Consider the following 6000-nt stretch of genomic DNA (forward strand, 5'->3'; position numbering starts at 1 on the left):
CGGTTAGCAACTTGAACCTTTCATGCATGTGTGTCATTGATAAAATATGCATGTGTGTTGTTCATTGTTTAATTTCTATTGTTTATAGCTAGTTAGTTTAACAAATGCATGATGGTTAATTATATATTTTATATTATAATAATGCAGATGAATCGGCAATGGATGTACGGTAACCGACTCTCCCGCGAGTTCACTACGGGTTTGAAAGATTTCCTCGTAGTGGCTAATGCGAACAAGCAGAAGGGTTTTGTTATCTGTCCATGTGTTGACTGTAAGAATCAGAAGGGTTACTCTTCCTCAAGAGAAGTTCACCTGCACCTGCTTCGGCACGGTTTCATGCGAAGCTATAATTGTTGGACCAAGCATGGAGAAAGAGGGGTTATAATGGAAGAAGATGAAGAAGGGGATGATTTCATGGATGAAAGCTATCTTGCTCATTTCGGTGATACTTTCATGGAGGATGCTGAAGGTGAAGGGGAAGGTGAAGGGGAAGGTGAAGGTGAAGAAGAGGCACGTGATGAGACCGTTGATGATCTTGGTCGGACCATTGCTGATGCACGGAGACGCTGCGAACTGAAAAGGAGAGGGAGAATTTGGATCGCATGTTAGAGGATCACAGAAAGTCGTTGTACCCCGGATGCGATGATGGTCTGAAAAAGCTGGGCTGCACACTGGATTTGCTGAAATGGAAGGCACAGGCAGGTGTAGCTGACTCGGCATTTGAAAACTTGCTGAAAATGTTGAAGAATATGTTTCCAAAGAATAACGAGTTGCCCGCCAGTACGTACGAAGCAAAGAAGGTTGTATGCCCTCTAGGTTTAGAGGTTCTGAAGATACATGCATGCATCAACGACTGCATCCTCTACCGCGGTGAATACGAGAATTTGAATGAATGCCCGGTATGCACTGCATTGCGTTATAAGATCAGAGGCGATGACCCTGGTGACGATGTTGAGGGCGAGAAACCCAGGAAGAGGGTTCCCGCCAAGGTGATGTGGTATGCTCCTATAATACCACGGTTGAAACGTTTGTTCAGGAACAAAGAGCATGCCAAGTTGTTGCGATGGCACAAAGAGGACCGTAAGTCGGACGGGGAGTTGAGACACACCGCAGATGGAACGCAATGGAGAAAGATCGACAGAGAGTTCAAAGATTTTGCAGCTGACGCAAGGAACATAAGATTTGGTCTAAGTACAGATGGCATGAATCCTTTTGGCGAGCAGAGCTCCAGCCATAGCACCTGGCCCGTGACTCTATGCATCTACAACCTTCCTCCTTGGTTGTGCATGAAGCGGAAGTTCATTATGATGCCAGTGCTCATCCAAGGTCCGAAGCAACCCGGCAACGACATCGATGTGTACCTAAGGCCATTAGTTGATGAACTTTTACAGCTGTGGGGCAGACCTGGTGTCCGTGTGTGGGATGAGCACAAAGAAGAGGAATTTGACCTACGAGCGTTGCTTTTCGTAACCATCAACGATTGGCCTGCTCTTAGTAACCTTTCGGGACTGTCAAATAAGGGATACAATGCATGCACGCACTGCTTACATGAGACTGAAAGTGTACATTTGCCAAATAGTAAGAAGAACGTGTACCTTGGGCATCGTCGATTTCTTCCGAAAATTCATCCAGTAAGAAAGAAAGGCAAGCATTACAACGGCAAGGCAGATCACCGGCCGAAGCCTGCGGAACGCACTGGTGCTGAGGTATTTGATATGGTCAAGGATTTGAAAGTCATCTTTGGAAAGGGTCCTGGCGGACAATCAGTTCCGAAGGGAGCTGACGGGCACGCAGCCATGTGGAAGAAGAAATCTATATTCTGGAAGCTAGAATATTGGAAAGTCCTAGAAGTCCGCTCTGCAATCGACGTGATGCACGTTACGAAGAATATTTGCGTGAACCTCCTAAGCTTCTTGGGCGTGTATGGGAAGACAAATGATACAAAGGAAGCACGGCAGGAGCAGCAACGTTTGAAAGACCCTGATGACCGGCATCCGGAATGGTTTCAAGGTCGTGCCAGCTACGCTCTGACCAAAGAAGAGAAGGTCATCTTTTTTGAATGCCTGAGCAGTATGAAGGTCCCGTCTGGATTCTCGTCCAATATAAAGGGAATAATAAACATGGCGGAGAAAAAGTTCCAAAACCTGAAGTCTCACGACTGCCACGTGATTATGACGCAATTGCTTCCGATTGCTTTGAGGGGGCTCCTGCCGCAAAATGTTCGAGTAGCCATTGTGAAGCTATGTGCATTCCTCAATGCAATCTCTCAGAAGGTAATCAATCCAGAAGTTCTACCACGGTTACAGAACGATGTGATCCAATGTCTTGTCAGTTTCGAGCTGGTGTTCCCGCCATCCTTCTTCAATATTATGACGCACCTCCTGGTTCACCTAGTCGAAGAGATTTTCGTTCTCGGTCCTGTATTTCTACACAATATGTTCCCCTTCGAGAGGTTCATGGGAGTATTAAAGAAATATGTTCGTAACCGTGCTAGGCCAGAAGGAAGCATCGCCAAGGGCTATGGAAATGAGGAGGTAATTGAGTTTTGTGTTGACTTTGTTCCTGACCTTAAGCCGATTGGTCTTCCTCGATCGCGGCACGAGGGGAGACTAAGTGGAAAAGGCACGATCGGAAGGAAATCAACGATATGTATGGACGGCCATTCTCTGACTGAAGCACACCACACTGTACTGACCAATTCCAGCTTGGTGGCTCCGTACTTTGAGAAACACAAGAATATTTTACGCTCGGACAACCCGGGGAAGCCTGAATCCTGGATTAGGAAGGCCCACATGGAGACTTTCGGCAGTTGGTTGAGAAAACATTTAACGAATGACAATGATGTTGTAGATCAGCTGTACATGTTGGCCAAGACACCATCTTCGACTATAACGACTTTCCAAGGGTACGAGATAAATGGGAATACATTTTACACGATCGCCCAAGATAAAAAGAGCACGAACCAAAACAGTGGTGTCCGCTTTGATGCAGCAACCGAGAATGGGCAAGAGGTCACATATTATGGTTACATAGAGGAGATATGGGAACTTGACTATGGACCCTCCTTTAAGGTCCCTTTGTTCCGGTGCAAATGGTTCAAGCTAACAGGAGGTGGGGTAAAGGTGGACCAGCAATACGGAATGACAATGGTGGATTTCAACAATCTTGGTTACCTTGACGAACCATTCGTCCTAGCGAAAGATGTCGCTCAGGTTTTCTATGTGAAGGACATGAGTAGCAAACCGAGGAAACGGAAAGATAAGAAAACGATCAGTACATCATGCGATGATCCAAAGCGCCACATTGTTCTTTCAGGGAAAAGAAACATCGTGGGAGTGGAGGACAAGACAGACATGTCAGAAGATTATAATATGTTTGCTGAAATTCCGCCCTTCAAAGTGAACACCGACCCAAGCATTAAGTTAAATGATGAGGATGCTCCATGGATACGGCACAATCGTAAGCAAGCAGGGACACAAGGGAAGAAATGATGTGTAATAATTTATTGTACCAAACTTTGTTGAATGGATCATGTGAATTATATTACCCGTGATGTGTTTGGTGTCCATTTTCGAATGATTCGAGATACCACTGATGATACATGAAATTTGGAGTGATTTAGTCATACTCCTGCCTAGGCGTATAATATGCATACTCGTAGTCTTCATAGCCGCTGTCGTCGTTGTACTGGTAGTCGTCGCCTTCTAAGTTGCCGCCGTCGTCGTCGTCGCTGCTGTCGTCGCTGTCGTCGGGCGGCGCTCGTGGCTCGAACTGAGGGTAGCGCAGGCGGGGGATATCGCCGGCCGTGATGTAGTCCATGACGCTCTGCAGAGTCCGACCGTACCACCATAGCCGACGGCCGGCCTCGTGGAAGTTCCCAGGAGGCAGACCGTCCTCCTCATACCTGGCGAGCGCCCTCTCACGCCGATTGATGAAGAAGGCGTCCCAAGTATGCTGGTTATCGGGATGCCAGCGGGGATTCATCCGCTGCTCCGGCGTGAGGTCGAGGTAGTATTTTTAACATTTTGAATTGAATTAGTTTTATTTTTCTTAATTTTTTGATATAATTTTTGTGTTTTTAACATATTGAATTGAATTAGTTTTATTTTTCTGAATTTTTTGATATATTATTTGTATTTTTAACATATTGAATTGAATTAGTTTTATTTTTCTGAATTTTTTGATATATTATTTGTATTTTTAAGATATTGAAAAAGAAAAGTATTTTGAAAAATACCTTTAGTCGCGGTTGGCCAGACCAACCGCGACTAAAGGTCGTTGCGCGCGGGAACGAAAAAACCCTTTAGTCGCGGTTGGTTTAGCCAACCGCGACTAAAGGTTACCTTTAGTCGCGGGTCGCCTCCCCAACCGCGACTAAAGGGGGGGGGCGGGAACGCAAAAACCCGCCAAAAACCCTTTAGTCGCGGTTGGGGAGGCGACCCGCGACTAAAGGTACCCTTTAGTCGCGGGTCGCCACCCCAACCGCGACTAAAGGGGGGGCTATAAATACAAGGGCCTGCCGCCGTCTTCTCCGATTCTCGTCTTCTCCGATTCACTGCCGCGCGCGCCGAAGGCCTGCCGCCGTCGCCCTCGCCGCCCGCCGTCGCCCTTGCCCTCGACGCCGCCCGCCGTCGCCCGCCGTCGCCCCTCGCCCTCGACGCCGCCCCGTCTCGCCCACGTACGGCGCCGCCGGCCCACCGGCCTCCCTCGCCCACCCTCAACGCCGCCGGCCGCCTCGCCCACGTACGTCGCCGCCGGCCCACCGGCCTCCCTCGCCCACCCTCAACGCCGCCGGCCGTCTCGCCCACGTACGGCGCCGCCGGCCCACCGGCCTCCCTCGCCCACCCTCAACGCCGCCGTATTTAGAAACGGAGGAAGTACTATACGTTTCATACACATTTCATGGTGTACATTTTTATATACATGATAAACATTTCTCTATACACAATAAAAAAATTCAAATCCTTAGTCAACACTATTCAAATATTTTTGTTGAATGTTTTAAATATATATAAAATTTATATAGTATAAAGAGTTATAAAAATAAAGAAGAAAAGAACACAAAATAAAGAAGATGAGGGGCAGTGTAGTTGAATGGGAAACTATTTTAGAAATGGGAGACATTAGAAATTTGGGCATGAGAAGGATTGTACAAGCCTGTCTTGACCTTTTGCAGCGCTAGACTTAGCTCCATAGATACAGTAGAGCTTGTCTCAACAGTAGACCGGTAGAACTTTAGCCAATCACACAAGCGAGGGCGTCGGACTTTCAGACGATGGGTGGCACTTCGGCTTGACATGCTGCAATATCAACCGGTCTTTTCTCTAGTCACTATCCTGGCTGTTGTCAGTGTTCCTACCGCACGCGAAGGAGCTCAAAATTGATCGCATTCCAACCTTATCACGATGTCTGGATGCCCCGCCTTAGCAAGCTTTATTCTTCTTCGGGGCGCCAACACAACGATCCCTGGATGCATCGACAGTGGGACGGGGATACCAAGTAGTCGTCTGCCGCCCTGTCTCGCGCTCTACCGCGACACCCTCTCCCACCCCTTCCTCGCCCCCTCCTTTTGCCACCGCCCTTTCGCCACCGCCACCGCCACCGCCCCCCTTCTTCACTTAATTAATTTGTTTTTACTACATGTTTTCAGGACTGACATAATGGCGGACGATAGAGCTGACCCGATTATGGACAATTATGATCCGGACGGTGAAGCACATATGTTCGGCATCATAAACGGCGATATTCTATATGTGCCGACCGGACAAGATCAAGAGGATGATATCTCTTCTTATCTGAACCTTGACGGTGAAGATGAAGGGCGCCGTCAGCAAGATGATGCCGAACAAACGTCGATAAACGACGATCTTCAAATGGAAGTAGCAACCACCTCCGGCGCCGAGGTATATATATACATTGAGCCTCTGGTGATACAAACTAACTGATTTGAATAAATATGTGTGTACTAACGCGCGCGACTCTCTTTCTTATTTTAGCCCT

Source organism: Hordeum vulgare, chromosome 7H (genome assembly GCF_904849725.1).
Source record: "Hordeum vulgare subsp. vulgare chromosome 7H, MorexV3_pseudomolecules_assembly, whole genome shotgun sequence".
Taxonomy (NCBI): domain Eukaryota; kingdom Viridiplantae; phylum Streptophyta; class Magnoliopsida; order Poales; family Poaceae; genus Hordeum; species Hordeum vulgare.